The sequence below is a fragment of the Ascidia mentula genome, assembly GCF_947561715.1.
Source record: "Ascidia mentula chromosome 3 unlocalized genomic scaffold, kaAscMent1.1 SUPER_3_unloc_3, whole genome shotgun sequence".
Lineage (NCBI taxonomy): Eukaryota > Metazoa > Chordata > Ascidiacea > Phlebobranchia > Ascidiidae > Ascidia > Ascidia mentula.
The window spans coordinates 17,000-44,009 of record NW_028113727.1 but is presented as its reverse complement, the minus strand read 5'-3'; the positions used below and the strand labels follow the sequence as shown (position 1 = coordinate 44,009).

General features: G+C 50.2%; 59 non-coding genes across 59 annotated transcripts; all 59 read right to left on the bottom strand.

Annotated features, from left to right (window-relative positions):
- Positions 1-210: 210 nt before the first annotated feature.
- Positions 211-408, bottom strand: LOC145917219 (U2 spliceosomal RNA). The gene has a single exon (XR_014405273.1). It is a non-coding gene; the product is annotated as a U2 spliceosomal RNA (small nuclear RNA).
- Positions 409-696: 288 nt separating this feature from the next.
- LOC145917264 (U1 spliceosomal RNA) lies at positions 697-860 on the bottom strand. Its single transcript, XR_014405315.1, has one exon. It is a non-coding gene; the product is annotated as a U1 spliceosomal RNA (small nuclear RNA).
- Positions 861-1,126: 266 nt separating this feature from the next.
- LOC145917217 (U2 spliceosomal RNA) lies at positions 1,127-1,324 on the bottom strand. The gene has a single exon (XR_014405271.1). It is a non-coding gene; the product is annotated as a U2 spliceosomal RNA (small nuclear RNA).
- Positions 1,325-1,612: 288 nt separating this feature from the next.
- LOC145917263 (U1 spliceosomal RNA) lies at positions 1,613-1,776 on the bottom strand. Its single transcript, XR_014405314.1, has one exon. It is a non-coding gene; the product is annotated as a U1 spliceosomal RNA (small nuclear RNA).
- Positions 1,777-2,041: 265 nt separating this feature from the next.
- LOC145917216 (U2 spliceosomal RNA) lies at positions 2,042-2,239 on the bottom strand. The gene has a single exon (XR_014405270.1). It is a non-coding gene; the product is annotated as a U2 spliceosomal RNA (small nuclear RNA).
- Positions 2,240-2,527: 288 nt separating this feature from the next.
- Positions 2,528-2,691, bottom strand: LOC145917262 (U1 spliceosomal RNA). Its single transcript, XR_014405313.1, has one exon. It is a non-coding gene; the product is annotated as a U1 spliceosomal RNA (small nuclear RNA).
- Positions 2,692-2,956: 265 nt separating this feature from the next.
- LOC145917215 (U2 spliceosomal RNA) lies at positions 2,957-3,154 on the bottom strand. Its single transcript, XR_014405269.1, has one exon. It is a non-coding gene; the product is annotated as a U2 spliceosomal RNA (small nuclear RNA).
- Positions 3,155-3,442: 288 nt separating this feature from the next.
- Positions 3,443-3,606, bottom strand: LOC145917259 (U1 spliceosomal RNA). The gene has a single exon (XR_014405311.1). It is a non-coding gene; the product is annotated as a U1 spliceosomal RNA (small nuclear RNA).
- Positions 3,607-3,871: 265 nt separating this feature from the next.
- LOC145917214 (U2 spliceosomal RNA) lies at positions 3,872-4,069 on the bottom strand. Its single transcript, XR_014405268.1, has one exon. It is a non-coding gene; the product is annotated as a U2 spliceosomal RNA (small nuclear RNA).
- A 288-nt stretch (positions 4,070-4,357) lies between these two features.
- LOC145917258 (U1 spliceosomal RNA) lies at positions 4,358-4,521 on the bottom strand. The gene has a single exon (XR_014405310.1). It is a non-coding gene; the product is annotated as a U1 spliceosomal RNA (small nuclear RNA).
- Positions 4,522-4,786: 265 nt separating this feature from the next.
- LOC145917213 (U2 spliceosomal RNA) lies at positions 4,787-4,984 on the bottom strand. The gene has a single exon (XR_014405267.1). It is a non-coding gene; the product is annotated as a U2 spliceosomal RNA (small nuclear RNA).
- A 288-nt stretch (positions 4,985-5,272) lies between these two features.
- On the bottom strand, positions 5,273-5,436 carry LOC145917257 (U1 spliceosomal RNA). The gene has a single exon (XR_014405309.1). It is a non-coding gene; the product is annotated as a U1 spliceosomal RNA (small nuclear RNA).
- A 265-nt stretch (positions 5,437-5,701) lies between these two features.
- Positions 5,702-5,899, bottom strand: LOC145917211 (U2 spliceosomal RNA). The gene has a single exon (XR_014405266.1). It is a non-coding gene; the product is annotated as a U2 spliceosomal RNA (small nuclear RNA).
- A 288-nt stretch (positions 5,900-6,187) lies between these two features.
- On the bottom strand, positions 6,188-6,351 carry LOC145917256 (U1 spliceosomal RNA). Its single transcript, XR_014405308.1, has one exon. It is a non-coding gene; the product is annotated as a U1 spliceosomal RNA (small nuclear RNA).
- A 265-nt stretch (positions 6,352-6,616) lies between these two features.
- Positions 6,617-6,814, bottom strand: LOC145917210 (U2 spliceosomal RNA). Its single transcript, XR_014405265.1, has one exon. It is a non-coding gene; the product is annotated as a U2 spliceosomal RNA (small nuclear RNA).
- A 288-nt stretch (positions 6,815-7,102) lies between these two features.
- Positions 7,103-7,266, bottom strand: LOC145917255 (U1 spliceosomal RNA). Its single transcript, XR_014405307.1, has one exon. It is a non-coding gene; the product is annotated as a U1 spliceosomal RNA (small nuclear RNA).
- A 265-nt stretch (positions 7,267-7,531) lies between these two features.
- LOC145917209 (U2 spliceosomal RNA) lies at positions 7,532-7,729 on the bottom strand. The gene has a single exon (XR_014405264.1). It is a non-coding gene; the product is annotated as a U2 spliceosomal RNA (small nuclear RNA).
- A 288-nt stretch (positions 7,730-8,017) lies between these two features.
- Positions 8,018-8,181, bottom strand: LOC145917254 (U1 spliceosomal RNA). Its single transcript, XR_014405306.1, has one exon. It is a non-coding gene; the product is annotated as a U1 spliceosomal RNA (small nuclear RNA).
- Positions 8,182-8,446: 265 nt separating this feature from the next.
- LOC145917208 (U2 spliceosomal RNA) lies at positions 8,447-8,644 on the bottom strand. Its single transcript, XR_014405263.1, has one exon. It is a non-coding gene; the product is annotated as a U2 spliceosomal RNA (small nuclear RNA).
- A 288-nt stretch (positions 8,645-8,932) lies between these two features.
- Positions 8,933-9,096, bottom strand: LOC145917253 (U1 spliceosomal RNA). The gene has a single exon (XR_014405305.1). It is a non-coding gene; the product is annotated as a U1 spliceosomal RNA (small nuclear RNA).
- Positions 9,097-9,361: 265 nt separating this feature from the next.
- LOC145917207 (U2 spliceosomal RNA) lies at positions 9,362-9,559 on the bottom strand. Its single transcript, XR_014405262.1, has one exon. It is a non-coding gene; the product is annotated as a U2 spliceosomal RNA (small nuclear RNA).
- Positions 9,560-9,847: 288 nt separating this feature from the next.
- Positions 9,848-10,011, bottom strand: LOC145917252 (U1 spliceosomal RNA). The gene has a single exon (XR_014405304.1). It is a non-coding gene; the product is annotated as a U1 spliceosomal RNA (small nuclear RNA).
- Positions 10,012-10,276: 265 nt separating this feature from the next.
- LOC145917205 (U2 spliceosomal RNA) lies at positions 10,277-10,474 on the bottom strand. Its single transcript, XR_014405260.1, has one exon. It is a non-coding gene; the product is annotated as a U2 spliceosomal RNA (small nuclear RNA).
- Positions 10,475-10,762: 288 nt separating this feature from the next.
- Positions 10,763-10,926, bottom strand: LOC145917251 (U1 spliceosomal RNA). The gene has a single exon (XR_014405303.1). It is a non-coding gene; the product is annotated as a U1 spliceosomal RNA (small nuclear RNA).
- A 265-nt stretch (positions 10,927-11,191) lies between these two features.
- On the bottom strand, positions 11,192-11,389 carry LOC145917204 (U2 spliceosomal RNA). Its single transcript, XR_014405259.1, has one exon. It is a non-coding gene; the product is annotated as a U2 spliceosomal RNA (small nuclear RNA).
- A 288-nt stretch (positions 11,390-11,677) lies between these two features.
- Positions 11,678-11,841, bottom strand: LOC145917250 (U1 spliceosomal RNA). The gene has a single exon (XR_014405302.1). It is a non-coding gene; the product is annotated as a U1 spliceosomal RNA (small nuclear RNA).
- Positions 11,842-12,106: 265 nt separating this feature from the next.
- LOC145917203 (U2 spliceosomal RNA) lies at positions 12,107-12,304 on the bottom strand. Its single transcript, XR_014405258.1, has one exon. It is a non-coding gene; the product is annotated as a U2 spliceosomal RNA (small nuclear RNA).
- A 288-nt stretch (positions 12,305-12,592) lies between these two features.
- On the bottom strand, positions 12,593-12,756 carry LOC145917248 (U1 spliceosomal RNA). Its single transcript, XR_014405300.1, has one exon. It is a non-coding gene; the product is annotated as a U1 spliceosomal RNA (small nuclear RNA).
- A 266-nt stretch (positions 12,757-13,022) lies between these two features.
- On the bottom strand, positions 13,023-13,220 carry LOC145917202 (U2 spliceosomal RNA). The gene has a single exon (XR_014405257.1). It is a non-coding gene; the product is annotated as a U2 spliceosomal RNA (small nuclear RNA).
- A 288-nt stretch (positions 13,221-13,508) lies between these two features.
- On the bottom strand, positions 13,509-13,672 carry LOC145917247 (U1 spliceosomal RNA). Its single transcript, XR_014405299.1, has one exon. It is a non-coding gene; the product is annotated as a U1 spliceosomal RNA (small nuclear RNA).
- A 265-nt stretch (positions 13,673-13,937) lies between these two features.
- On the bottom strand, positions 13,938-14,135 carry LOC145917201 (U2 spliceosomal RNA). The gene has a single exon (XR_014405256.1). It is a non-coding gene; the product is annotated as a U2 spliceosomal RNA (small nuclear RNA).
- A 288-nt stretch (positions 14,136-14,423) lies between these two features.
- Positions 14,424-14,587, bottom strand: LOC145917246 (U1 spliceosomal RNA). Its single transcript, XR_014405298.1, has one exon. It is a non-coding gene; the product is annotated as a U1 spliceosomal RNA (small nuclear RNA).
- A 265-nt stretch (positions 14,588-14,852) lies between these two features.
- On the bottom strand, positions 14,853-15,050 carry LOC145917200 (U2 spliceosomal RNA). The gene has a single exon (XR_014405255.1). It is a non-coding gene; the product is annotated as a U2 spliceosomal RNA (small nuclear RNA).
- A 288-nt stretch (positions 15,051-15,338) lies between these two features.
- On the bottom strand, positions 15,339-15,502 carry LOC145917245 (U1 spliceosomal RNA). The gene has a single exon (XR_014405297.1). It is a non-coding gene; the product is annotated as a U1 spliceosomal RNA (small nuclear RNA).
- A 265-nt stretch (positions 15,503-15,767) lies between these two features.
- Positions 15,768-15,965, bottom strand: LOC145917199 (U2 spliceosomal RNA). The gene has a single exon (XR_014405254.1). It is a non-coding gene; the product is annotated as a U2 spliceosomal RNA (small nuclear RNA).
- Positions 15,966-16,253: 288 nt separating this feature from the next.
- On the bottom strand, positions 16,254-16,417 carry LOC145917243 (U1 spliceosomal RNA). The gene has a single exon (XR_014405296.1). It is a non-coding gene; the product is annotated as a U1 spliceosomal RNA (small nuclear RNA).
- Positions 16,418-16,682: 265 nt separating this feature from the next.
- On the bottom strand, positions 16,683-16,880 carry LOC145917198 (U2 spliceosomal RNA). The gene has a single exon (XR_014405253.1). It is a non-coding gene; the product is annotated as a U2 spliceosomal RNA (small nuclear RNA).
- A 288-nt stretch (positions 16,881-17,168) lies between these two features.
- Positions 17,169-17,332, bottom strand: LOC145917242 (U1 spliceosomal RNA). The gene has a single exon (XR_014405295.1). It is a non-coding gene; the product is annotated as a U1 spliceosomal RNA (small nuclear RNA).
- Positions 17,333-17,597: 265 nt separating this feature from the next.
- On the bottom strand, positions 17,598-17,795 carry LOC145917197 (U2 spliceosomal RNA). The gene has a single exon (XR_014405252.1). It is a non-coding gene; the product is annotated as a U2 spliceosomal RNA (small nuclear RNA).
- Positions 17,796-18,083: 288 nt separating this feature from the next.
- LOC145917241 (U1 spliceosomal RNA) lies at positions 18,084-18,247 on the bottom strand. Its single transcript, XR_014405294.1, has one exon. It is a non-coding gene; the product is annotated as a U1 spliceosomal RNA (small nuclear RNA).
- A 265-nt stretch (positions 18,248-18,512) lies between these two features.
- On the bottom strand, positions 18,513-18,710 carry LOC145917196 (U2 spliceosomal RNA). The gene has a single exon (XR_014405251.1). It is a non-coding gene; the product is annotated as a U2 spliceosomal RNA (small nuclear RNA).
- A 288-nt stretch (positions 18,711-18,998) lies between these two features.
- LOC145917240 (U1 spliceosomal RNA) lies at positions 18,999-19,162 on the bottom strand. The gene has a single exon (XR_014405293.1). It is a non-coding gene; the product is annotated as a U1 spliceosomal RNA (small nuclear RNA).
- Positions 19,163-19,427: 265 nt separating this feature from the next.
- On the bottom strand, positions 19,428-19,625 carry LOC145917194 (U2 spliceosomal RNA). Its single transcript, XR_014405249.1, has one exon. It is a non-coding gene; the product is annotated as a U2 spliceosomal RNA (small nuclear RNA).
- A 288-nt stretch (positions 19,626-19,913) lies between these two features.
- Positions 19,914-20,077, bottom strand: LOC145917239 (U1 spliceosomal RNA). Its single transcript, XR_014405292.1, has one exon. It is a non-coding gene; the product is annotated as a U1 spliceosomal RNA (small nuclear RNA).
- A 265-nt stretch (positions 20,078-20,342) lies between these two features.
- Positions 20,343-20,540, bottom strand: LOC145917193 (U2 spliceosomal RNA). The gene has a single exon (XR_014405248.1). It is a non-coding gene; the product is annotated as a U2 spliceosomal RNA (small nuclear RNA).
- Positions 20,541-20,829: 289 nt separating this feature from the next.
- On the bottom strand, positions 20,830-20,993 carry LOC145917238 (U1 spliceosomal RNA). Its single transcript, XR_014405291.1, has one exon. It is a non-coding gene; the product is annotated as a U1 spliceosomal RNA (small nuclear RNA).
- Positions 20,994-21,258: 265 nt separating this feature from the next.
- LOC145917192 (U2 spliceosomal RNA) lies at positions 21,259-21,456 on the bottom strand. The gene has a single exon (XR_014405247.1). It is a non-coding gene; the product is annotated as a U2 spliceosomal RNA (small nuclear RNA).
- A 288-nt stretch (positions 21,457-21,744) lies between these two features.
- On the bottom strand, positions 21,745-21,908 carry LOC145917236 (U1 spliceosomal RNA). Its single transcript, XR_014405289.1, has one exon. It is a non-coding gene; the product is annotated as a U1 spliceosomal RNA (small nuclear RNA).
- Positions 21,909-22,173: 265 nt separating this feature from the next.
- LOC145917191 (U2 spliceosomal RNA) lies at positions 22,174-22,371 on the bottom strand. The gene has a single exon (XR_014405246.1). It is a non-coding gene; the product is annotated as a U2 spliceosomal RNA (small nuclear RNA).
- A 288-nt stretch (positions 22,372-22,659) lies between these two features.
- LOC145917235 (U1 spliceosomal RNA) lies at positions 22,660-22,823 on the bottom strand. The gene has a single exon (XR_014405288.1). It is a non-coding gene; the product is annotated as a U1 spliceosomal RNA (small nuclear RNA).
- A 265-nt stretch (positions 22,824-23,088) lies between these two features.
- On the bottom strand, positions 23,089-23,286 carry LOC145917190 (U2 spliceosomal RNA). Its single transcript, XR_014405245.1, has one exon. It is a non-coding gene; the product is annotated as a U2 spliceosomal RNA (small nuclear RNA).
- Positions 23,287-23,574: 288 nt separating this feature from the next.
- Positions 23,575-23,738, bottom strand: LOC145917234 (U1 spliceosomal RNA). Its single transcript, XR_014405287.1, has one exon. It is a non-coding gene; the product is annotated as a U1 spliceosomal RNA (small nuclear RNA).
- Positions 23,739-24,004: 266 nt separating this feature from the next.
- On the bottom strand, positions 24,005-24,202 carry LOC145917189 (U2 spliceosomal RNA). The gene has a single exon (XR_014405244.1). It is a non-coding gene; the product is annotated as a U2 spliceosomal RNA (small nuclear RNA).
- A 288-nt stretch (positions 24,203-24,490) lies between these two features.
- On the bottom strand, positions 24,491-24,654 carry LOC145917233 (U1 spliceosomal RNA). Its single transcript, XR_014405286.1, has one exon. It is a non-coding gene; the product is annotated as a U1 spliceosomal RNA (small nuclear RNA).
- A 266-nt stretch (positions 24,655-24,920) lies between these two features.
- Positions 24,921-25,118, bottom strand: LOC145917188 (U2 spliceosomal RNA). The gene has a single exon (XR_014405243.1). It is a non-coding gene; the product is annotated as a U2 spliceosomal RNA (small nuclear RNA).
- A 288-nt stretch (positions 25,119-25,406) lies between these two features.
- LOC145917232 (U1 spliceosomal RNA) lies at positions 25,407-25,570 on the bottom strand. Its single transcript, XR_014405285.1, has one exon. It is a non-coding gene; the product is annotated as a U1 spliceosomal RNA (small nuclear RNA).
- Positions 25,571-25,835: 265 nt separating this feature from the next.
- LOC145917187 (U2 spliceosomal RNA) lies at positions 25,836-26,033 on the bottom strand. Its single transcript, XR_014405242.1, has one exon. It is a non-coding gene; the product is annotated as a U2 spliceosomal RNA (small nuclear RNA).
- A 288-nt stretch (positions 26,034-26,321) lies between these two features.
- On the bottom strand, positions 26,322-26,485 carry LOC145917231 (U1 spliceosomal RNA). The gene has a single exon (XR_014405284.1). It is a non-coding gene; the product is annotated as a U1 spliceosomal RNA (small nuclear RNA).
- Positions 26,486-26,750: 265 nt separating this feature from the next.
- On the bottom strand, positions 26,751-26,948 carry LOC145917185 (U2 spliceosomal RNA). Its single transcript, XR_014405241.1, has one exon. It is a non-coding gene; the product is annotated as a U2 spliceosomal RNA (small nuclear RNA).
- Positions 26,949-27,010: the final 62 nt, after the last annotated feature.

The following is a 27,010-nucleotide window of genomic DNA, read 5'->3' as shown; positions in this document are numbered from 1 at the left end:
GCATTGTGCATTTCACGGCTTGTTTTATCTGGTCTCCGACAAGCACAACAACCAAATGTGCCGTTAAATTAATTGCTCTCCCGTCCTCCCTCTCTACCTCTCTTTCCTTGGCGTGTGCATACAGACGACACACACGCACTCATGGGATGCACCGCTGTTTCGTGCAATTGTTTTGCGAATGATTAACAGATGGTTATTCCCACATGTGTGGGAATGTGGGCCGTGCCTGGAGGTAGTGCAATACCAGGACAACCCGTGGGCAGGTCGAAGCAAGCTCCGGCACCGTGCCCCCTGTCCAAAAATCAGGTTAATACAAAGACATGCAAGCGAATCGCTTGCGTCCCAGGTATTAAACTGAGAAGAACAGATACTACACTTGATCTTAGCTCTAAAGAGCCGAGAAGCGATGCCGCAACATCCACTGAGTCCGCAACGTCCGGAAGAGTCCGTCTCGCATTTGCTGCCAAATTTTATTCCGGTGAAAAATGAAAAAAAAAAAAAAATTTCCTGGTTTTTTTCCTACCGTTTTTGGCAGGCCATTCAAATTAGTTTGTTCACCACATGACGTCACAAACGGACCCATGACCCACCTCCCAACCCCCGACACGACTCCTCCTGACCGTAACAGGCGAATCCCCCCCGTAGAAACTTCGTTTCTACCTTACGTTTTGCTCTACATCAGAGGATTAGTAAAAGACGGGGATAGCGCGAACGCAGTCCCCACTAGCAGAAATTGTACGGCCGAGTTACCCACATTTGGGGTAATCGCAAGGGTCAGCTAAGCCTAAGTGCAATGGCTAAGCCTCGCCCTGGGCCCACCGCCGGCCTGATCACGGTGAAGGCCCCCGTCAGGTAAGTATGCTTTGCACAGCTTCTTGAGAGGTAGCATTTTTGTCGTCCGTCCTTGTGTTTGCCGCATTGTGCATTTCACGGCTTGTTTTATCTGGTCTCCGACAAGCACAACAACCAAATGTGCCGTTAAATTAATTGCTCTCTCCGTCCTCCCTCTCTACCTCTCTTTCCTTGGCGTGTGCATACAGACGACACACACGCACTCATGGGATGCACCGCTGTTTCGTGCAATTGTTTTGCGAATGATTAACAGATGGTTATTCCCACATGTGTGGGAATGTGGGCCGTGCCTGGAGGTAGTGCAATACCAGGACAACCCGTGGGCAGGTCGAAGCAAGCTCCGGCACCGTGCCCCCTGTCCAAAAATCAGGTTAATACAAAGACATGCAAGCGAATCGCTTGCGTCCCAGGTATTAAACTGAGAAGAACAGATACTACACTTGATCTTAGCTCTAAAGAGCCGAGAAGCGATGCCGCAACATCCACTGAGTCCGCAACGTCCGGAAGAGTCCGTCTCGCATTTGCTGCCAAATTTTATTCCGGTGAAAAATGAAAAAAAAAAAAAAATTTCCTGGTTTTTTTCCTACCGTTTTTGGCAGGCCATTCAAATTAGTTTGTTCACCACATGACGTCACAAACGGACCCATGACCCACCTCCCAACCCCCGACACGACTCCTCCTGACCGTAACAGGCGAATCCCCCCCGTAGAAACTTCGTTTCTACCTTACGTTTTGCTCTACATCAGAGGATTAGTAAAAGACGGGGATAGCGCGAACGCAGTCCCCACTAGCAGAAATTGTACGGCCGAGTTACCCACATTTGGGGTAATCGCAAGGGTCAGCTAAGCCTAAGTGCAATGGCTAAGCCTCGCCCTGGGCCCACCGCCGGCCTGATCACGGTGAAGGCCCCCGTCAGGTAAGTATGCTTTGCACAGCTTCTTGAGAGGTAGCATTTTTGTCGTCCGTCCTTGTGTTTGCCGCATTGTGCATTTCACGGCTTGTTTTATCTGGTCTCCGACAAGCACAACAACCAAATGTGCCGTTAAATTAATTGCTCTCCCGTCCTCCCTCTCTACCTCTCTTTCCTTGGCGTGTGCATACAGACGACACACACGCACTCATGGGATGCACCGCTGTTTCGTGCAATTGTTTTGCGAATGATTAACAGATGGTTATTCCCACATGTGTGGGAATGTGGGCCGTGCCTGGAGGTAGTGCAATACCAGGACAACCCGTGGGCAGGTCGAAGCAAGCTCCGGCACCGTGCCCCCTGTCCAAAAATCAGGTTAATACAAAGACATGCAAGCGAATCGCTTGCGTCCCAGGTATTAAACTGAGAAGAACAGATACTACACTTGATCTTAGCTCTAAAGAGCCGAGAAGCGATGCCGCAACATCCACTGAGTCCGCAACGTCCGGAAGAGTCCGTCTCGCATTTGCTGCCAAATTTTATTCCGGTGAAAAATGAAAAAAAAAAAAAAATTTCCTGGTTTTTTTCCTACCGTTTTTGGCAGGCCATTCAAATTAGTTTGTTCACCACATGACGTCACAAACGGACCCATGACCCACCTCCCAACCCCCGACACGACTCCTCCTGACCGTAACAGGCGAATCCCCCCCGTAGAAACTTCGTTTCTACCTTACGTTTTGCTCTACATCAGAGGATTAGTAAAAGACGGGGATAGCGCGAACGCAGTCCCCACTAGCAGAAATTGTACGGCCGAGTTACCCACATTTGGGGTAATCGCAAGGGTCAGCTAAGCCTAAGTGCAATGGCTAAGCCTCGCCCTGGGCCCACCGCCGGCCTGATCACGGTGAAGGCCCCCGTCAGGTAAGTATGCTTTGCACAGCTTCTTGAGAGGTAGCATTTTTGTCGTCCGTCCTTGTGTTTGCCGCATTGTGCATTTCACGGCTTGTTTTATCTGGTCTCCGACAAGCACAACAACCAAATGTGCCGTTAAATTAATTGCTCTCCCGTCCTCCCTCTCTACCTCTCTTTCCTTGGCGTGTGCATACAGACGACACACACGCACTCATGGGATGCACCGCTGTTTCGTGCAATTGTTTTGCGAATGATTAACAGATGGTTATTCCCACATGTGTGGGAATGTGGGCCGTGCCTGGAGGTAGTGCAATACCAGGACAACCCGTGGGCAGGTCGAAGCAAGCTCCGGCACCGTGCCCCCTGTCCAAAAATCAGGTTAATACAAAGACATGCAAGCGAATCGCTTGCGTCCCAGGTATTAAACTGAGAAGAACAGATACTACACTTGATCTTAGCTCTAAAGAGCCGAGAAGCGATGCCGCAACATCCACTGAGTCCGCAACGTCCGGAAGAGTCCGTCTCGCATTTGCTGCCAAATTTTATTCCGGTGAAAAATGAAAAAAAAAAAAAAATTTCCTGGTTTTTTTCCTACCGTTTTTGGCAGGCCATTCAAATTAGTTTGTTCACCACATGACGTCACAAACGGACCCATGACCCACCTCCCAACCCCCGACACGACTCCTCCTGACCGTAACAGGCGAATCCCCCCCGTAGAAACTTCGTTTCTACCTTACGTTTTGCTCTACATCAGAGGATTAGTAAAAGACGGGGATAGCGCGAACGCAGTCCCCACTAGCAGAAATTGTACGGCCGAGTTACCCACATTTGGGGTAATCGCAAGGGTCAGCTAAGCCTAAGTGCAATGGCTAAGCCTCGCCCTGGGCCCACCGCCGGCCTGATCACGGTGAAGGCCCCCGTCAGGTAAGTATGCTTTGCACAGCTTCTTGAGAGGTAGCATTTTTGTCGTCCGTCCTTGTGTTTGCCGCATTGTGCATTTCACGGCTTGTTTTATCTGGTCTCCGACAAGCACAACAACCAAATGTGCCGTTAAATTAATTGCTCTCCCGTCCTCCCTCTCTACCTCTCTTTCCTTGGCGTGTGCATACAGACGACACACACGCACTCATGGGATGCACCGCTGTTTCGTGCAATTGTTTTGCGAATGATTAACAGATGGTTATTCCCACATGTGTGGGAATGTGGGCCGTGCCTGGAGGTAGTGCAATACCAGGACAACCCGTGGGCAGGTCGAAGCAAGCTCCGGCACCGTGCCCCCTGTCCAAAAATCAGGTTAATACAAAGACATGCAAGCGAATCGCTTGCGTCCCAGGTATTAAACTGAGAAGAACAGATACTACACTTGATCTTAGCTCTAAAGAGCCGAGAAGCGATGCCGCAACATCCACTGAGTCCGCAACGTCCGGAAGAGTCCGTCTCGCATTTGCTGCCAAATTTTATTCCGGTGAAAAATGAAAAAAAAAAAAAAATTTCCTGGTTTTTTTCCTACCGTTTTTGGCAGGCCATTCAAATTAGTTTGTTCACCACATGACGTCACAAACGGACCCATGACCCACCTCCCAACCCCCGACACGACTCCTCCTGACCGTAACAGGCGAATCCCCCCCGTAGAAACTTCGTTTCTACCTTACGTTTTGCTCTACATCAGAGGATTAGTAAAAGACGGGGATAGCGCGAACGCAGTCCCCACTAGCAGAAATTGTACGGCCGAGTTACCCACATTTGGGGTAATCGCAAGGGTCAGCTAAGCCTAAGTGCAATGGCTAAGCCTCGCCCTGGGCCCACCGCCGGCCTGATCACGGTGAAGGCCCCCGTCAGGTAAGTATGCTTTGCACAGCTTCTTGAGAGGTAGCATTTTTGTCGTCCGTCCTTGTGTTTGCCGCATTGTGCATTTCACGGCTTGTTTTATCTGGTCTCCGACAAGCACAACAACCAAATGTGCCGTTAAATTAATTGCTCTCCCGTCCTCCCTCTCTACCTCTCTTTCCTTGGCGTGTGCATACAGACGACACACACGCACTCATGGGATGCACCGCTGTTTCGTGCAATTGTTTTGCGAATGATTAACAGATGGTTATTCCCACATGTGTGGGAATGTGGGCCGTGCCTGGAGGTAGTGCAATACCAGGACAACCCGTGGGCAGGTCGAAGCAAGCTCCGGCACCGTGCCCCCTGTCCAAAAATCAGGTTAATACAAAGACATGCAAGCGAATCGCTTGCGTCCCAGGTATTAAACTGAGAAGAACAGATACTACACTTGATCTTAGCTCTAAAGAGCCGAGAAGCGATGCCGCAACATCCACTGAGTCCGCAACGTCCGGAAGAGTCCGTCTCGCATTTGCTGCCAAATTTTATTCCGGTGAAAAATGAAAAAAAAAAAAAAATTTCCTGGTTTTTTTCCTACCGTTTTTGGCAGGCCATTCAAATTAGTTTGTTCACCACATGACGTCACAAACGGACCCATGACCCACCTCCCAACCCCCGACACGACTCCTCCTGACCGTAACAGGCGAATCCCCCCCGTAGAAACTTCGTTTCTACCTTACGTTTTGCTCTACATCAGAGGATTAGTAAAAGACGGGGATAGCGCGAACGCAGTCCCCACTAGCAGAAATTGTACGGCCGAGTTACCCACATTTGGGGTAATCGCAAGGGTCAGCTAAGCCTAAGTGCAATGGCTAAGCCTCGCCCTGGGCCCACCGCCGGCCTGATCACGGTGAAGGCCCCCGTCAGGTAAGTATGCTTTGCACAGCTTCTTGAGAGGTAGCATTTTTGTCGTCCGTCCTTGTGTTTGCCGCATTGTGCATTTCACGGCTTGTTTTATCTGGTCTCCGACAAGCACAACAACCAAATGTGCCGTTAAATTAATTGCTCTCCCGTCCTCCCTCTCTACCTCTCTTTCCTTGGCGTGTGCATACAGACGACACACACGCACTCATGGGATGCACCGCTGTTTCGTGCAATTGTTTTGCGAATGATTAACAGATGGTTATTCCCACATGTGTGGGAATGTGGGCCGTGCCTGGAGGTAGTGCAATACCAGGACAACCCGTGGGCAGGTCGAAGCAAGCTCCGGCACCGTGCCCCCTGTCCAAAAATCAGGTTAATACAAAGACATGCAAGCGAATCGCTTGCGTCCCAGGTATTAAACTGAGAAGAACAGATACTACACTTGATCTTAGCTCTAAAGAGCCGAGAAGCGATGCCGCAACATCCACTGAGTCCGCAACGTCCGGAAGAGTCCGTCTCGCATTTGCTGCCAAATTTTATTCCGGTGAAAAATGAAAAAAAAAAAAAAATTTCCTGGTTTTTTTCCTACCGTTTTTGGCAGGCCATTCAAATTAGTTTGTTCACCACATGACGTCACAAACGGACCCATGACCCACCTCCCAACCCCCGACACGACTCCTCCTGACCGTAACAGGCGAATCCCCCCCGTAGAAACTTCGTTTCTACCTTACGTTTTGCTCTACATCAGAGGATTAGTAAAAGACGGGGATAGCGCGAACGCAGTCCCCACTAGCAGAAATTGTACGGCCGAGTTACCCACATTTGGGGTAATCGCAAGGGTCAGCTAAGCCTAAGTGCAATGGCTAAGCCTCGCCCTGGGCCCACCGCCGGCCTGATCACGGTGAAGGCCCCCGTCAGGTAAGTATGCTTTGCACAGCTTCTTGAGAGGTAGCATTTTTGTCGTCCGTCCTTGTGTTTGCCGCATTGTGCATTTCACGGCTTGTTTTATCTGGTCTCCGACAAGCACAACAACCAAATGTGCCGTTAAATTAATTGCTCTCCCGTCCTCCCTCTCTACCTCTCTTTCCTTGGCGTGTGCATACAGACGACACACACGCACTCATGGGATGCACCGCTGTTTCGTGCAATTGTTTTGCGAATGATTAACAGATGGTTATTCCCACATGTGTGGGAATGTGGGCCGTGCCTGGAGGTAGTGCAATACCAGGACAACCCGTGGGCAGGTCGAAGCAAGCTCCGGCACCGTGCCCCCTGTCCAAAAATCAGGTTAATACAAAGACATGCAAGCGAATCGCTTGCGTCCCAGGTATTAAACTGAGAAGAACAGATACTACACTTGATCTTAGCTCTAAAGAGCCGAGAAGCGATGCCGCAACATCCACTGAGTCCGCAACGTCCGGAAGAGTCCGTCTCGCATTTGCTGCCAAATTTTATTCCGGTGAAAAATGAAAAAAAAAAAAAAATTTCCTGGTTTTTTTCCTACCGTTTTTGGCAGGCCATTCAAATTAGTTTGTTCACCACATGACGTCACAAACGGACCCATGACCCACCTCCCAACCCCCGACACGACTCCTCCTGACCGTAACAGGCGAATCCCCCCCGTAGAAACTTCGTTTCTACCTTACGTTTTGCTCTACATCAGAGGATTAGTAAAAGACGGGGATAGCGCGAACGCAGTCCCCACTAGCAGAAATTGTACGGCCGAGTTACCCACATTTGGGGTAATCGCAAGGGTCAGCTAAGCCTAAGTGCAATGGCTAAGCCTCGCCCTGGGCCCACCGCCGGCCTGATCACGGTGAAGGCCCCCGTCAGGTAAGTATGCTTTGCACAGCTTCTTGAGAGGTAGCATTTTTGTCGTCCGTCCTTGTGTTTGCCGCATTGTGCATTTCACGGCTTGTTTTATCTGGTCTCCGACAAGCACAACAACCAAATGTGCCGTTAAATTAATTGCTCTCCCGTCCTCCCTCTCTACCTCTCTTTCCTTGGCGTGTGCATACAGACGACACACACGCACTCATGGGATGCACCGCTGTTTCGTGCAATTGTTTTGCGAATGATTAACAGATGGTTATTCCCACATGTGTGGGAATGTGGGCCGTGCCTGGAGGTAGTGCAATACCAGGACAACCCGTGGGCAGGTCGAAGCAAGCTCCGGCACCGTGCCCCCTGTCCAAAAATCAGGTTAATACAAAGACATGCAAGCGAATCGCTTGCGTCCCAGGTATTAAACTGAGAAGAACAGATACTACACTTGATCTTAGCTCTAAAGAGCCGAGAAGCGATGCCGCAACATCCACTGAGTCCGCAACGTCCGGAAGAGTCCGTCTCGCATTTGCTGCCAAATTTTATTCCGGTGAAAAATGAAAAAAAAAAAAAAATTTCCTGGTTTTTTTCCTACCGTTTTTGGCAGGCCATTCAAATTAGTTTGTTCACCACATGACGTCACAAACGGACCCATGACCCACCTCCCAACCCCCGACACGACTCCTCCTGACCGTAACAGGCGAATCCCCCCCGTAGAAACTTCGTTTCTACCTTACGTTTTGCTCTACATCAGAGGATTAGTAAAAGACGGGGATAGCGCGAACGCAGTCCCCACTAGCAGAAATTGTACGGCCGAGTTACCCACATTTGGGGTAATCGCAAGGGTCAGCTAAGCCTAAGTGCAATGGCTAAGCCTCGCCCTGGGCCCACCGCCGGCCTGATCACGGTGAAGGCCCCCGTCAGGTAAGTATGCTTTGCACAGCTTCTTGAGAGGTAGCATTTTTGTCGTCCGTCCTTGTGTTTGCCGCATTGTGCATTTCACGGCTTGTTTTATCTGGTCTCCGACAAGCACAACAACCAAATGTGCCGTTAAATTAATTGCTCTCCCGTCCTCCCTCTCTACCTCTCTTTCCTTGGCGTGTGCATACAGACGACACACACGCACTCATGGGATGCACCGCTGTTTCGTGCAATTGTTTTGCGAATGATTAACAGATGGTTATTCCCACATGTGTGGGAATGTGGGCCGTGCCTGGAGGTAGTGCAATACCAGGACAACCCGTGGGCAGGTCGAAGCAAGCTCCGGCACCGTGCCCCCTGTCCAAAAATCAGGTTAATACAAAGACATGCAAGCGAATCGCTTGCGTCCCAGGTATTAAACTGAGAAGAACAGATACTACACTTGATCTTAGCTCTAAAGAGCCGAGAAGCGATGCCGCAACATCCACTGAGTCCGCAACGTCCGGAAGAGTCCGTCTCGCATTTGCTGCCAAATTTTATTCCGGTGAAAAATGAAAAAAAAAAAAAAATTTCCTGGTTTTTTTCCTACCGTTTTTGGCAGGCCATTCAAATTAGTTTGTTCACCACATGACGTCACAAACGGACCCATGACCCACCTCCCAACCCCCGACACGACTCCTCCTGACCGTAACAGGCGAATCCCCCCCGTAGAAACTTCGTTTCTACCTTACGTTTTGCTCTACATCAGAGGATTAGTAAAAGACGGGGATAGCGCGAACGCAGTCCCCACTAGCAGAAATTGTACGGCCGAGTTACCCACATTTGGGGTAATCGCAAGGGTCAGCTAAGCCTAAGTGCAATGGCTAAGCCTCGCCCTGGGCCCACCGCCGGCCTGATCACGGTGAAGGCCCCCGTCAGGTAAGTATGCTTTGCACAGCTTCTTGAGAGGTAGCATTTTTGTCGTCCGTCCTTGTGTTTGCCGCATTGTGCATTTCACGGCTTGTTTTATCTGGTCTCCGACAAGCACAACAACCAAATGTGCCGTTAAATTAATTGCTCTCCCGTCCTCCCTCTCTACCTCTCTTTCCTTGGCGTGTGCATACAGACGACACACACGCACTCATGGGATGCACCGCTGTTTCGTGCAATTGTTTTGCGAATGATTAACAGATGGTTATTCCCACATGTGTGGGAATGTGGGCCGTGCCTGGAGGTAGTGCAATACCAGGACAACCCGTGGGCAGGTCGAAGCAAGCTCCGGCACCGTGCCCCCTGTCCAAAAATCAGGTTAATACAAAGACATGCAAGCGAATCGCTTGCGTCCCAGGTATTAAACTGAGAAGAACAGATACTACACTTGATCTTAGCTCTAAAGAGCCGAGAAGCGATGCCGCAACATCCACTGAGTCCGCAACGTCCGGAAGAGTCCGTCTCGCATTTGCTGCCAAATTTTATTCCGGTGAAAAATGAAAAAAAAAAAAAAATTTCCTGGTTTTTTTCCTACCGTTTTTGGCAGGCCATTCAAATTAGTTTGTTCACCACATGACGTCACAAACGGACCCATGACCCACCTCCCAACCCCCGACACGACTCCTCCTGACCGTAACAGGCGAATCCCCCCCGTAGAAACTTCGTTTCTACCTTACGTTTTGCTCTACATCAGAGGATTAGTAAAAGACGGGGATAGCGCGAACGCAGTCCCCACTAGCAGAAATTGTACGGCCGAGTTACCCACATTTGGGGTAATCGCAAGGGTCAGCTAAGCCTAAGTGCAATGGCTAAGCCTCGCCCTGGGCCCACCGCCGGCCTGATCACGGTGAAGGCCCCCGTCAGGTAAGTATGCTTTGCACAGCTTCTTGAGAGGTAGCATTTTTGTCGTCCGTCCTTGTGTTTGCCGCATTGTGCATTTCACGGCTTGTTTTATCTGGTCTCCGACAAGCACAACAACCAAATGTGCCGTTAAATTAATTGCTCTCCCGTCCTCCCTCTCTACCTCTCTTTCCTTGGCGTGTGCATACAGACGACACACACGCACTCATGGGATGCACCGCTGTTTCGTGCAATTGTTTTGCGAATGATTAACAGATGGTTATTCCCACATGTGTGGGAATGTGGGCCGTGCCTGGAGGTAGTGCAATACCAGGACAACCCGTGGGCAGGTCGAAGCAAGCTCCGGCACCGTGCCCCCTGTCCAAAAATCAGGTTAATACAAAGACATGCAAGCGAATCGCTTGCGTCCCAGGTATTAAACTGAGAAGAACAGATACTACACTTGATCTTAGCTCTAAAGAGCCGAGAAGCGATGCCGCAACATCCACTGAGTCCGCAACGTCCGGAAGAGTCCGTCTCGCATTTGCTGCCAAATTTTATTCCGGTGAAAAATGAAAAAAAAAAAAAAATTTCCTGGTTTTTTTCCTACCGTTTTTGGCAGGCCATTCAAATTAGTTTGTTCACCACATGACGTCACAAACGGACCCATGACCCACCTCCCAACCCCCGACACGACTCCTCCTGACCGTAACAGGCGAATCCCCCCCGTAGAAACTTCGTTTCTACCTTACGTTTTGCTCTACATCAGAGGATTAGTAAAAGACGGGGATAGCGCGAACGCAGTCCCCACTAGCAGAAATTGTACGGCCGAGTTACCCACATTTGGGGTAATCGCAAGGGTCAGCTAAGCCTAAGTGCAATGGCTAAGCCTCGCCCTGGGCCCACCGCCGGCCTGATCACGGTGAAGGCCCCCGTCAGGTAAGTATGCTTTGCACAGCTTCTTGAGAGGTAGCATTTTTGTCGTCCGTCCTTGTGTTTGCCGCATTGTGCATTTCACGGCTTGTTTTATCTGGTCTCCGACAAGCACAACAACCAAATGTGCCGTTAAATTAATTGCTCTCCCGTCCTCCCTCTCTACCTCTCTTTCCTTGGCGTGTGCATACAGACGACACACACGCACTCATGGGATGCACCGCTGTTTCGTGCAATTGTTTTGCGAATGATTAACAGATGGTTATTCCCACATGTGTGGGAATGTGGGCCGTGCCTGGAGGTAGTGCAATACCAGGACAACCCGTGGGCAGGTCGAAGCAAGCTCCGGCACCGTGCCCCCTGTCCAAAAATCAGGTTAATACAAAGACATGCAAGCGAATCGCTTGCGTCCCAGGTATTAAACTGAGAAGAACAGATACTACACTTGATCTTAGCTCTAAAGAGCCGAGAAGCGATGCCGCAACATCCACTGAGTCCGCAACGTCCGGAAGAGTCCGTCTCGCATTTGCTGCCAAATTTTATTCCGGTGAAAAATGAAAAAAAAAAAAAAATTTCCTGGTTTTTTTCCTACCGTTTTTGGCAGGCCATTCAAATTAGTTTGTTCACCACATGACGTCACAAACGGACCCATGACCCACCTCCCAACCCCCGACACGACTCCTCCTGACCGTAACAGGCGAATCCCCCCCGTAGAAACTTCGTTTCTACCTTACGTTTTGCTCTACATCAGAGGATTAGTAAAAGACGGGGATAGCGCGAACGCAGTCCCCACTAGCAGAAATTGTACGGCCGAGTTACCCACATTTGGGGTAATCGCAAGGGTCAGCTAAGCCTAAGTGCAATGGCTAAGCCTCGCCCTGGGCCCACCGCCGGCCTGATCACGGTGAAGGCCCCCGTCAGGTAAGTATGCTTTGCACAGCTTCTTGAGAGGTAGCATTTTTGTCGTCCGTCCTTGTGTTTGCCGCATTGTGCATTTCACGGCTTGTTTTATCTGGTCTCCGACAAGCACAACAACCAAATGTGCCGTTAAATTAATTGCTCTCCCGTCCTCCCTCTCTACCTCTCTTTCCTTGGCGTGTGCATACAGACGACACACACGCACTCATGGGATGCACCGCTGTTTCGTGCAATTGTTTTGCGAATGATTAACAGATGGTTATTCCCACATGTGTGGGAATGTGGGCCGTGCCTGGAGGTAGTGCAATACCAGGACAACCCGTGGGCAGGTCGAAGCAAGCTCCGGCACCGTGCCCCCTGTCCAAAAATCAGGTTAATACAAAGACATGCAAGCGAATCGCTTGCGTCCCAGGTATTAAACTGAGAAGAACAGATACTACACTTGATCTTAGCTCTAAAGAGCCGAGAAGCGATGCCGCAACATCCACTGAGTCCGCAACGTCCGGAAGAGTCCGTCTCGCATTTGCTGCCAAATTTTATTCCGGTGAAAAATGAAAAAAAAAAAAAAATTTCCTGGTTTTTTTCCTACCGTTTTTGGCAGGCCATTCAAATTAGTTTGTTCACCACATGACGTCACAAACGGACCCATGACCCACCTCCCAACCCCCGACACGACTCCTCCTGACCGTAACAGGCGAATCCCCCCCGTAGAAACTTCGTTTCTACCTTACGTTTTGCTCTACATCAGAGGATTAGTAAAAGACGGGGATAGCGCGAACGCAGTCCCCACTAGCAGAAATTGTACGGCCGAGTTACCCACATTTGGGGTAATCGCAAGGGTCAGCTAAGCCTAAGTGCAATGGCTAAGCCTCGCCCTGGGCCCACCGCCGGCCTGATCACGGTGAAGGCCCCCGTCAGGTAAGTATGCTTTGCACAGCTTCTTGAGAGGTAGCATTTTTGTCGTCCGTCCTTGTGTTTGCCGCATTGTGCATTTCACGGCTTGTTTTATCTGGTCTCCGACAAGCACAACAACCAAATGTGCCGTTAAATTAATTGCTCTCACCGTCCTCCCTCTCTACCTCTCTTTCCTTGGCGTGTGCATACAGACGACACACACGCACTCATGGGATGCACCGCTGTTTCGTGCAATTGTTTTGCGAATGATTAACAGATGGTTATTCCCACATGTGTGGGAATGTGGGCCGTGCCTGGAGGTAGTGCAATACCAGGACAACCCGTGGGCAGGTCGAAGCAAGCTCCGGCACCGTGCCCCCTGTCCAAAAATCAGGTTAATACAAAGACATGCAAGCGAATCGCTTGCGTCCCAGGTATTAAACTGAGAAGAACAGATACTACACTTGATCTTAGCTCTAAAGAGCCGAGAAGCGATGCCGCAACATCCACTGAGTCCGCAACGTCCGGAAGAGTCCGTCTCGCATTTGCTGCCAAATTTTATTCCGGTGAAAAATGAAAAAAAAAAAAAAATTTCCTGGTTTTTTTCCTACCGTTTTTGGCAGGCCATTCAAATTAGTTTGTTCACCACATGACGTCACAAACGGACCCATGACCCACCTCCCAACCCCCGACACGACTCCTCCTGACCGTAACAGGCGAATCCCCCCCGTAGAAACTTCGTTTCTACCTTACGTTTTGCTCTACATCAGAGGATTAGTAAAAGACGGGGATAGCGCGAACGCAGTCCCCACTAGCAGAAATTGTACGGCCGAGTTACCCACATTTGGGGTAATCGCAAGGGTCAGCTAAGCCTAAGTGCAATGGCTAAGCCTCGCCCTGGGCCCACCGCCGGCCTGATCACGGTGAAGGCCCCCGTCAGGTAAGTATGCTTTGCACAGCTTCTTGAGAGGTAGCATTTTTGTCGTCCGTCCTTGTGTTTGCCGCATTGTGCATTTCACGGCTTGTTTTATCTGGTCTCCGACAAGCACAACAACCAAATGTGCCGTTAAATTAATTGCTCTCCCGTCCTCCCTCTCTACCTCTCTTTCCTTGGCGTGTGCATACAGACGACACACACGCACTCATGGGATGCACCGCTGTTTCGTGCAATTGTTTTGCGAATGATTAACAGATGGTTATTCCCACATGTGTGGGAATGTGGGCCGTGCCTGGAGGTAGTGCAATACCAGGACAACCCGTGGGCAGGTCGAAGCAAGCTCCGGCACCGTGCCCCCTGTCCAAAAATCAGGTTAATACAAAGACATGCAAGCGAATCGCTTGCGTCCCAGGTATTAAACTGAGAAGAACAGATACTACACTTGATCTTAGCTCTAAAGAGCCGAGAAGCGATGCCGCAACATCCACTGAGTCCGCAACGTCCGGAAGAGTCCGTCTCGCATTTGCTGCCAAATTTTATTCCGGTGAAAAATGAAAAAAAAAAAAAAATTTCCTGGTTTTTTTCCTACCGTTTTTGGCAGGCCATTCAAATTAGTTTGTTCACCACATGACGTCACAAACGGACCCATGACCCACCTCCCAACCCCCGACACGACTCCTCCTGACCGTAACAGGCGAATCCCCCCCGTAGAAACTTCGTTTCTACCTTACGTTTTGCTCTACATCAGAGGATTAGTAAAAGACGGGGATAGCGCGAACGCAGTCCCCACTAGCAGAAATTGTACGGCCGAGTTACCCACATTTGGGGTAATCGCAAGGGTCAGCTAAGCCTAAGTGCAATGGCTAAGCCTCGCCCTGGGCCCACCGCCGGCCTGATCACGGTGAAGGCCCCCGTCAGGTAAGTATGCTTTGCACAGCTTCTTGAGAGGTAGCATTTTTGTCGTCCGTCCTTGTGTTTGCCGCATTGTGCATTTCACGGCTTGTTTTATCTGGTCTCCGACAAGCACAACAACCAAATGTGCCGTTAAATTAATTGCTCTCCCGTCCTCCCTCTCTACCTCTCTTTCCTTGGCGTGTGCATACAGACGACACACACGCACTCATGGGATGCACCGCTGTTTCGTGCAATTGTTTTGCGAATGATTAACAGATGGTTATTCCCACATGTGTGGGAATGTGGGCCGTGCCTGGAGGTAGTGCAATACCAGGACAACCCGTGGGCAGGTCGAAGCAAGCTCCGGCACCGTGCCCCCTGTCCAAAAATCAGGTTAATACAAAGACATGCAAGCGAATCGCTTGCGTCCCAGGTATTAAACTGAGAAGAACAGATACTACACTTGATCTTAGCTCTAAAGAGCCGAGAAGCGATGCCGCAACATCCACTGAGTCCGCAACGTCCGGAAGAGTCCGTCTCGCATTTGCTGCCAAATTTTATTCCGGTGAAAAATGAAAAAAAAAAAAAAATTTCCTGGTTTTTTTCCTACCGTTTTTGGCAGGCCATTCAAATTAGTTTGTTCACCACATGACGTCACAAACGGACCCATGACCCACCTCCCAACCCCCGACACGACTCCTCCTGACCGTAACAGGCGAATCCCCCCCGTAGAAACTTCGTTTCTACCTTACGTTTTGCTCTACATCAGAGGATTAGTAAAAGACGGGGATAGCGCGAACGCAGTCCCCACTAGCAGAAATTGTACGGCCGAGTTACCCACATTTGGGGTAATCGCAAGGGTCAGCTAAGCCTAAGTGCAATGGCTAAGCCTCGCCCTGGGCCCACCGCCGGCCTGATCACGGTGAAGGCCCCCGTCAGGTAAGTATGCTTTGCACAGCTTCTTGAGAGGTAGCATTTTTGTCGTCCGTCCTTGTGTTTGCCGCATTGTGCATTTCACGGCTTGTTTTATCTGGTCTCCGACAAGCACAACAACCAAATGTGCCGTTAAATTAATTGCTCTCCCGTCCTCCCTCTCTACCTCTCTTTCCTTGGCGTGTGCATACAGACGACACACACGCACTCATGGGATGCACCGCTGTTTCGTGCAATTGTTTTGCGAATGATTAACAGATGGTTATTCCCACATGTGTGGGAATGTGGGCCGTGCCTGGAGGTAGTGCAATACCAGGACAACCCGTGGGCAGGTCGAAGCAAGCTCCGGCACCGTGCCCCCTGTCCAAAAATCAGGTTAATACAAAGACATGCAAGCGAATCGCTTGCGTCCCAGGTATTAAACTGAGAAGAACAGATACTACACTTGATCTTAGCTCTAAAGAGCCGAGAAGCGATGCCGCAACATCCACTGAGTCCGCAACGTCCGGAAGAGTCCGTCTCGCATTTGCTGCCAAATTTTATTCCGGTGAAAAATGAAAAAAAAAAAAAAATTTCCTGGTTTTTTTCCTACCGTTTTTGGCAGGCCATTCAAATTAGTTTGTTCACCACATGACGTCACAAACGGACCCATGACCCACCTCCCAACCCCCGACACGACTCCTCCTGACCGTAACAGGCGAATCCCCCCCGTAGAAACTTCGTTTCTACCTTACGTTTTGCTCTACATCAGAGGATTAGTAAAAGACGGGGATAGCGCGAACGCAGTCCCCACTAGCAGAAATTGTACGGCCGAGTTACCCACATTTGGGGTAATCGCAAGGGTCAGCTAAGCCTAAGTGCAATGGCTAAGCCTCGCCCTGGGCCCACCGCCGGCCTGATCACGGTGAAGGCCCCCGTCAGGTAAGTATGCTTTGCACAGCTTCTTGAGAGGTAGCATTTTTGTCGTCCGTCCTTGTGTTTGCCGCATTGTGCATTTCACGGCTTGTTTTATCTGGTCTCCGACAAGCACAACAACCAAATGTGCCGTTAAATTAATTGCTCTCCCGTCCTCCCTCTCTACCTCTCTTTCCTTGGCGTGTGCATACAGACGACACACACGCACTCATGGGATGCACCGCTGTTTCGTGCAATTGTTTTGCGAATGATTAACAGATGGTTATTCCCACATGTGTGGGAATGTGGGCCGTGCCTGGAGGTAGTGCAATACCAGGACAACCCGTGGGCAGGTCGAAGCAAGCTCCGGCACCGTGCCCCCTGTCCAAAAATCAGGTTAATACAAAGACATGCAAGCGAATCGCTTGCGTCCCAGGTATTAAACTGAGAAGAACAGATACTACACTTGATCTTAGCTCTAAAGAGCCGAGAAGCGATGCCGCAACATCCACTGAGTCCGCAACGTCCGGAAGAGTCCGTCTCGCATTTGCTGCCAAATTTTATTCCGGTGAAAAATGAAAAAAAAAAAAAAATTTCCTGGTTTTTTTCCTACCGTTTTTGGCAGGCCATTCAAATTAGTTTGTTCACCACATGACGTCACAAACGGACCCATGACCCACCTCCCAACCCCCGACACGACTCCTCCTGACCGTAACAGGCGAATCCCCCCCGTAGAAACTTCGTTTCTACCTTACGTTTTGCTCTACATCAGAGGATTAGTAAAAGACGGGGATAGCGCGAACGCAGTCCCCACTAGCAGAAATTGTACGGCCGAGTTACCCACATTTGGGGTAATCGCAAGGGTCAGCTAAGCCTAAGTGCAATGGCTAAGCCTCGCCCTGGGCCCACCGCCGGCCTGATCACGGTGAAGGCCCCCGTCAGGTAAGTATGCTTTGCACAGCTTCTTGAGAGGTAGCATTTTTGTCGTCCGTCCTTGTGTTTGCCGCATTGTGCATTTCACGGCTTGTTTTATCTGGTCTCCGACAAGCACAACAACCAAATGTGCCGTTAAATTAATTGCTCTCCCGTCCTCCCTCTCTACCTCTCTTTCCTTGGCGTGTGCATACAGACGACACACACGCACTCATGGGATGCACCGCTGTTTCGTGCAATTGTTTTGCGAATGATTAACAGATGGTTATTCCCACATGTGTGGGAATGTGGGCCGTGCCTGGAGGTAGTGCAATACCAGGACAACCCGTGGGCAGGTCGAAGCAAGCTCCGGCACCGTGCCCCCTGTCCAAAAATCAGGTTAATACAAAGACATGCAAGCGAATCGCTTGCGTCCCAGGTATTAAACTGAGAAGAACAGATACTACACTTGATCTTAGCTCTAAAGAGCCGAGAAGCGATGCCGCAACATCCACTGAGTCCGCAACGTCCGGAAGAGTCCGTCTCGCATTTGCTGCCAAATTTTATTCCGGTGAAAAATGAAAAAAAAAAAAAAATTTCCTGGTTTTTTTCCTACCGTTTTTGGCAGGCCATTCAAATTAGTTTGTTCACCACATGACGTCACAAACGGACCCATGACCCACCTCCCAACCCCCGACACGACTCCTCCTGACCGTAACAGGCGAATCCCCCCCGTAGAAACTTCGTTTCTACCTTACGTTTTGCTCTACATCAGAGGATTAGTAAAAGACGGGGATAGCGCGAACGCAGTCCCCACTAGCAGAAATTGTACGGCCGAGTTACCCACATTTGGGGTAATCGCAAGGGTCAGCTAAGCCTAAGTGCAATGGCTAAGCCTCGCCCTGGGCCCACCGCCGGCCTGATCACGGTGAAGGCCCCCGTCAGGTAAGTATGCTTTGCACAGCTTCTTGAGAGGTAGCATTTTTGTCGTCCGTCCTTGTGTTTGCCGCATTGTGCATTTCACGGCTTGTTTTATCTGGTCTCCGACAAGCACAACAACCAAATGTGCCGTTAAATTAATTGCTCTCCCGTCCTCCCTCTCTACCTCTCTTTCCTTGGCGTGTGCATACAGACGACACACACGCACTCATGGGATGCACCGCTGTTTCGTGCAATTGTTTTGCGAATGATTAACAGATGGTTATTCCCACATGTGTGGGAATGTGGGCCGTGCCTGGAGGTAGTGCAATACCAGGACAACCCGTGGGCAGGTCGAAGCAAGCTCCGGCACCGTGCCCCCTGTCCAAAAATCAGGTTAATACAAAGACATGCAAGCGAATCGCTTGCGTCCCAGGTATTAAACTGAGAAGAACAGATACTACACTTGATCTTAGCTCTAAAGAGCCGAGAAGCGATGCCGCAACATCCACTGAGTCCGCAACGTCCGGAAGAGTCCGTCTCGCATTTGCTGCCAAATTTTATTCCGGTGAAAAATGAAAAAAAAAAAAAAATTTCCTGGTTTTTTTCCTACCGTTTTTGGCAGGCCATTCAAATTAGTTTGTTCACCACATGACGTCACAAACGGACCCATGACCCACCTCCCAACCCCCGACACGACTCCTCCTGACCGTAACAGGCGAATCCCCCCCGTAGAAACTTCGTTTCTACCTTACGTTTTGCTCTACATCAGAGGATTAGTAAAAGACGGGGATAGCGCGAACGCAGTCCCCACTAGCAGAAATTGTACGGCCGAGTTACCCACATTTGGGGTAATCGCAAGGGTCAGCTAAGCCTAAGTGCAATGGCTAAGCCTCGCCCTGGGCCCACCGCCGGCCTGATCACGGTGAAGGCCCCCGTCAGGTAAGTATGCTTTGCACAGCTTCTTGAGAGGTAGCATTTTTGTCGTCCGTCCTTGTGTTTGCCGCATTGTGCATTTCACGGCTTGTTTTATCTGGTCTCCGACAAGCACAACAACCAAATGTGCCGTTAAATTAATTGCTCTCCCGTCCTCCCTCTCTACCTCTCTTTCCTTGGCGTGTGCATACAGACGACACACACGCACTCATGGGATGCACCGCTGTTTCGTGCAATTGTTTTGCGAATGATTAACAGATGGTTATTCCCACATGTGTGGGAATGTGGGCCGTGCCTGGAGGTAGTGCAATACCAGGACAACCCGTGGGCAGGTCGAAGCAAGCTCCGGCACCGTGCCCCCTGTCCAAAAATCAGGTTAATACAAAGACATGCAAGCGAATCGCTTGCGTCCCAGGTATTAAACTGAGAAGAACAGATACTACACTTGATCTTAGCTCTAAAGAGCCGAGAAGCGATGCCGCAACATCCACTGAGTCCGCAACGTCCGGAAGAGTCCGTCTCGCATTTGCTGCCAAATTTTATTCCGGTGAAAAATGAAAAAAAAAAAAAAATTTCCTGGTTTTTTTCCTACCGTTTTTGGCAGGCCATTCAAATTAGTTTGTTCACCACATGACGTCACAAACGGACCCATGACCCACCTCCCAACCCCCGACACGACTCCTCCTGACCGTAACAGGCGAATCCCCCCCGTAGAAACTTCGTTTCTACCTTACGTTTTGCTCTACATCAGAGGATTAGTAAAAGACGGGGATAGCGCGAACGCAGTCCCCACTAGCAGAAATTGTACGGCCGAGTTACCCACATTTGGGGTAATCGCAAGGGTCAGCTAAGCCTAAGTGCAATGGCTAAGCCTCGCCCTGGGCCCACCGCCGGCCTGATCACGGTGAAGGCCCCCGTCAGGTAAGTATGCTTTGCACAGCTTCTTGAGAGGTAGCATTTTTGTCGTCCGTCCTTGTGTTTGCCGCATTGTGCATTTCACGGCTTGTTTTATCTGGTCTCCGACAAGCACAACAACCAAATGTGCCGTTAAATTAATTGCTCTCCCGTCCTCCCTCTCTACCTCTCTTTCCTTGGCGTGTGCATACAGACGACACACACGCACTCATGGGATGCACCGCTGTTTCGTGCAATTGTTTTGCGAATGATTAACAGATGGTTATTCCCACATGTGTGGGAATGTGGGCCGTGCCTGGAGGTAGTGCAATACCAGGACAACCCGTGGGCAGGTCGAAGCAAGCTCCGGCACCGTGCCCCCTGTCCAAAAATCAGGTTAATACAAAGACATGCAAGCGAATCGCTTGCGTCCCAGGTATTAAACTGAGAAGAACAGATACTACACTTGATCTTAGCTCTAAAGAGCCGAGAAGCGATGCCGCAACATCCACTGAGTCCGCAACGTCCGGAAGAGTCCGTCTCGCATTTGCTGCCAAATTTTATTCCGGTGAAAAATGAAAAAAAAAAAAAAATTTCCTGGTTTTTTTCCTACCGTTTTTGGCAGGCCATTCAAATTAGTTTGTTCACACACATGACGTCACAAACGGACCCATGACCCACCTCCCAACCCCCGACACGACTCCTCCTGACCGTAACAGGCGAATCCCCCCCGTAGAAACTTCGTTTCTACCTTACGTTTTGCTCTACATCAGAGGATTAGTAAAAGACGGGGATAGCGCGAACGCAGTCCCCACTAGCAGAAATTGTACGGCCGAGTTACCCACATTTGGGGTAATCGCAAGGGTCAGCTAAGCCTAAGTGCAATGGCTAAGCCTCGCCCTGGGCCCACCGCCGGCCTGATCACGGTGAAGGCCCCCGTCAGGTAAGTATGCTTTGCACAGCTTCTTGAGAGGTAGCATTTTTGTCGTCCGTCCTTGTGTTTGCCGCATTGTGCATTTCACGGCTTGTTTTATCTGGTCTCCGACAAGCACAACAACCAAATGTGCCGTTAAATTAATTGCTCTCCCGTCCTCCCTCTCTACCTCTCTTTCCTTGGCGTGTGCATACAGACGACACACACGCACTCATGGGATGCACCGCTGTTTCGTGCAATTGTTTTGCGAATGATTAACAGATGGTTATTCCCACATGTGTGGGAATGTGGGCCGTGCCTGGAGGTAGTGCAATACCAGGACAACCCGTGGGCAGGTCGAAGCAAGCTCCGGCACCGTGCCCCCTGTCCAAAAATCAGGTTAATACAAAGACATGCAAGCGAATCGCTTGCGTCCCAGGTATTAAACTGAGAAGAACAGATACTACACTTGATCTTAGCTCTAAAGAGCCGAGAAGCGATGCCGCAACATCCACTGAGTCCGCAACGTCCGGAAGAGTCCGTCTCGCATTTGCTGCCAAATTTTATTCCGGTGAAAAATGAAAAAAAAAAAAAAATTTCCTGGTTTTTTTCCTACCGTTTTTGGCAGGCCATTCAAATTAGTTTGTTCACCACATGACGTCACAAACGGACCCATGACCCACCTCCCAACCCCCGACACGACTCCTCCTGACCGTAACAGGCGAATCCCCCCCGTAGAAACTTCGTTTCTACCTTACGTTTTGCTCTACATCAGAGGATTAGTAAAAGACGGGGATAGCGCGAACGCAGTCCCCACTAGCAGAAATTGTACGGCCGAGTTACCCACATTTGGGGTAATCGCAAGGGTCAGCTAAGCCTAAGTGCAATGGCTAAGCCTCGCCCTGGGCCCACCGCCGGCCTGATCACGGTGAAGGCCCCCGTCAGGTAAGTATGCTTTGCACAGCTTCTTGAGAGGTAGCATTTTTGTCGTCCGTCCTTGTGTTTGCCGCATTGTGCATTTCACGGCTTGTTTTATCTGGTCTCCGACAAGCACAACAACCAAATGTGCCGTTAAATTAATTGCTCTCCCGTCCTCCCTCTCTACCTCTCTTTCCTTGGCGTGTGCATACAGACGACACACACGCACTCATGGGATGCACCGCTGTTTCGTGCAATTGTTTTGCGAATGATTAACAGATGGTTATTCCCACATGTGTGGGAATGTGGGCCGTGCCTGGAGGTAGTGCAATACCAGGACAACCCGTGGGCAGGTCGAAGCAAGCTCCGGCACCGTGCCCCCTGTCCAAAAATCAGGTTAATACAAAGACATGCAAGCGAATCGCTTGCGTCCCAGGTATTAAACTGAGAAGAACAGATACTACACTTGATCTTAGCTCTAAAGAGCCGAGAAGCGATGCCGCAACATCCACTGAGTCCGCAACGTCCGGAAGAGTCCGTCTCGCATTTGCTGCCAAATTTTATTCCGGTGAAAAATGAAAAAAAAAAAAAAATTTCCTGGTTTTTTTCCTACCGTTTTTGGCAGGCCATTCAAATTAGTTTGTTCACCACATGACGTCACAAACGGACCCATGACCCACCTCCCAACCCCCGACACGACTCCTCCTGACCGTAACAGGCGAATCCCCCCCGTAGAAACTTCGTTTCTACCTTACGTTTTGCTCTACATCAGAGGATTAGTAAAAGACGGGGATAGCGCGAACGCAGTCCCCACTAGCAGAAATTGTACGGCCGAGTTACCCACATTTGGGGTAATCGCAAGGGTCAGCTAAGCCTAAGTGCAATGGCTAAGCCTCGCCCTGGGCCCACCGCCGGCCTGATCACGGTGAAGGCCCCCGTCAGGTAAGTATGCTTTGCACAGCTTCTTGAGAGGTAGCATTTTTGTCGTCCGTCCTTGTGTTTGCCGCATTGTGCATTTCACGGCTTGTTTTATCTGGTCTCCGACAAGCACAACAACCAAATGTGCCGTTAAATTAATTGCTCTCCCGTCCTCCCTCTCTACCTCTCTTTCCTTGGCGTGTGCATACAGACGACACACACGCACTCATGGGATGCACCGCTGTTTCGTGCAATTGTTTTGCGAATGATTAACAGATGGTTATTCCCACATGTGTGGGAATGTGGGCCGTGCCTGGAGGTAGTGCAATACCAGGACAACCCGTGGGCAGGTCGAAGCAAGCTCCGGCACCGTGCCCCCTGTCCAAAAATCAGGTTAATACAAAGACATGCAAGCGAATCGCTTGCGTCCCAGGTATTAAACTGAGAAGAACAGATACTACACTTGATCTTAGCTCTAAAGAGCCGAGAAGCGATGCCGCAACATCCACTGAGTCCGCAACGTCCGGAAGAGTCCGTCTCGCATTTGCTGCCAAATTTTATTCCGGTGAAAAATGAAAAAAAAAAAAAAATTTCCTGGTTTTTTTCCTACCGTTTTTGGCAGGCCATTCAAATTAGTTTGTTCACCACATGACGTCACAAACGGACCCATGACCCACCTCCCAACCCCCGACACGACTCCTCCTGACCGTAACAGGCGAATCCCCCCCGTAGAAACTTCGTTTCTACCTTACGTTTTGCTCTACATCAGAGGATTAGTAAAAGACGGGGATAGCGCGAACGCAGTCCCCACTAGCAGAAATTGTACGGCCGAGTTACCCACATTTGGGGTAATCGCAAGGGTCAGCTAAGCCTAAGTGCAATGGCTAAGCCTCGCCCTGGGCCCACCGCCGGCCTGATCACGGTGAAGGCCCCCGTCAGGTAAGTATGCTTTGCACAGCTTCTTGAGAGGTAGCATTTTTGTCGTCCGTCCTTGTGTTTGCCGCATTGTGCATTTCACGGCTTGTTTTATCTGGTCTCCGACAAGCACAACAACCAAATGTGCCGTTAAATTAATTGCTCTCCCCGTCCTCCCTCTCTACCTCTCTTTCCTTGGCGTGTGCATACAGACGACACACACGCACTCATGGGATGCACCGCTGTTTCGTGCAATTGTTTTGCGAATGATTAACAGATGGTTATTCCCACATGTGTGGGAATGTGGGCCGTGCCTGGAGGTAGTGCAATACCAGGACAACCCGTGGGCAGGTCGAAGCAAGCTCCGGCACCGTGCCCCCTGTCCAAAAATCAGGTTAATACAAAGACATGCAAGCGAATCGCTTGCGTCCCAGGTATTAAACTGAGAAGAACAGATACTACACTTGATCTTAGCTCTAAAGAGCCGAGAAGCGATGCCGCAACATCCACTGAGTCCGCAACGTCCGGAAGAGTCCGTCTCGCATTTGCTGCCAAATTTTATTCCGGTGAAAAATGAAAAAAAAAAAAAAATTTCCTGGTTTTTTTCCTACCGTTTTTGGCAGGCCATTCAAATTAGTTTGTTCACCACATGACGTCACAAACGGACCCATGACCCACCTCCCAACCCCCGACACGACTCCTCCTGACCGTAACAGGCGAATCCCCCCCGTAGAAACTTCGTTTCTACCTTACGTTTTGCTCTACATCAGAGGATTAGTAAAAGACGGGGATAGCGCGAACGCAGTCCCCACTAGCAGAAATTGTACGGCCGAGTTACCCACATTTGGGGTAATCGCAAGGGTCAGCTAAGCCTAAGTGCAATGGCTAAGCCTCGCCCTGGGCCCACCGCCGGCCTGATCACGGTGAAGGCCCCCGTCAGGTAAGTATGCTTTGCACAGCTTCTTGAGAGGTAGCATTTTTGTCGTCCGTCCTTGTGTTTGCCGCATTGTGCATTTCACGGCTTGTTTTATCTGGTCTCCGACAAGCACAACAACCAAAATGTGCCGTTAAATTAATTGCTCTCCCGTCCTCCCTCTCTACCTCTCTTTCCTTGGCGTGTGCATACAGACGACACACACGCACTCATGGGATGCACCGCTGTTTCGTGCAATTGTTTTGCGAATGATTAACAGATGGTTATTCCCACATGTGTGGGAATGTGGGCCGTGCCTGGAGGTAGTGCAATACCAGGACAACCCGTGGGCAGGTCGAAGCAAGCTCCGGCACCGTGCCCCCTGTCCAAAAATCAGGTTAATACAAAGACATGCAAGCGAATCGCTTGCGTCCCAGGTATTAAACTGAGAAGAACAGATACTACACTTGATCTTAGCTCTAAAGAGCCGAGAAGCGATGCCGCAACATCCACTGAGTCCGCAACGTCCGGAAGAGTCCGTCTCGCATTTGCTGCCAAATTTTATTCCGGTGAAAAATGAAAAAAAAAAAAAAATTTCCTGGTTTTTTTCCTACCGTTTTTGGCAGGCCATTCAAATTAGTTTGTTCACCACATGACGTCACAAACGGACCCATGACCCACCTCCCAACCCCCGACACGACTCCTCCTGACCGTAACAGGCGAATCCCCCCCGTAGAAACTTCGTTTCTACCTTACGTTTTGCTCTACATCAGAGGATTAGTAAAAGACGGGGATAGCGCGAACGCAGTCCCCACTAGCAGAAATTGTACGGCCGAGTTACCCACATTTGGGGTAATCGCAAGGGTCAGCTAAGCCTAAGTGCAATGGCTAAGCCTCGCCCTGGGCCCACCGCCGGCCTGATCACGGTGAAGGCCCCCGTCAGGTAAGTATGCTTTGCACAGCTTCTTGAGAGGTAGCATTTTTGTCGTCCGTCCTTGTGTTTGCCGCATTGTGCATTTCACGGCTTGTTTTATCTGGTCTCCGACAAGCACAACAACCAAATGTGCCGTTAAATTAATTGCTCTCCCGTCCTCCCTCTCTACCTCTCTTTCCTTGGCGTGTGCATACAGACGACACACACGCACTCATGGGATGCACCGCTGTTTCGTGCAATTGTTTTGCGAATGATTAACAGATGGTTATTCCCACATGTGTGGGAATGTGGGCCGTGCCTGGAGGTAGTGCAATACCAGGACAACCCGTGGGCAGGTCGAAGCAAGCTCCGGCACCGTGCCCCCTGTCCAAAAATCAGGTTAATACAAAGACATGCAAGCGAATCGCTTGCGTCCCAGGTATTAAACTGAGAAGAACAGATACTACACTTGATCTTAGCTCTAAAGAGCCGAGAAGCGATGCCGCAACATCCACTGAGTCCGCAACGTCCGGAAGAGTCCGTCTCGCATTTGCTGCCAAATTTTATTCCGGTGAAAAATGAAAAAAAAAAAAAAATTTCCTGGTTTTTTTCCTACCGTTTTTGGCAGGCCATTCAAATTAGTTTGTTCACCACATGACGTCACAAACGGACCCATGACCCACCTCCCAACCCCCGACACGACTCCTCCTGACCGTAACAGGCGAATCCCCCCCGTAGAAACTTCGTTTCTACCTTACGTTTTGCTCTACATCAGAGGATTAGTAAAAGACGGGGATAGCGCGAACGCAGTCCCCACTAGCAGAAATTGTACGGCCGAGTTACCCACATTTGGGGTAATCGCAAGGGTCAGCTAAGCCTAAGTGCAATGGCTAAGCCTCGCCCTGGGCCCACCGCCGGCCTGATCACGGTGAAGGCCCCCGTCAGGTAAGTATGCTTTGCACAGCTTCTTGAGAGGTAGCATTTTTGTCGTCCGTCCTTGTGTTTGCCGCATTGTGCATTTCACGGCTTGTTTTATCTGGTCTCCGACAAGCACAACAACCAAATGTGCCGTTAAATTAATTGCTCTCCCGTCCTCCCTCTCTACCTCTCTTTCCTTGGCGTGTGCATACAGACGACACACACGCACTCATGGGATGCACCGCTGTTTCGTGCAATTGTTTTGCGAATGATTAACAGATGGTTATTCCCACATGTGTGGGAATGTGGGCCGTGCCTGGAGGTAGTGCAATACCAGGACAACCCGTGGGCAGGTCGAAGCAAGCTCCGGCACCGTGCCCCCTGTCCAAAAATCAGGTTAATACAAAGACATGCAAGCGAATCGCTTGCGTCCCAGGTATTAAACTGAGAAGAACAGATACTACACTTGATCTTAGCTCTAAAGAGCCGAGAAGCGATGCCGCAACATCCACTGAGTCCGCAACGTCCGGAAGAGTCCGTCTCGCATTTGCTGCCAAATT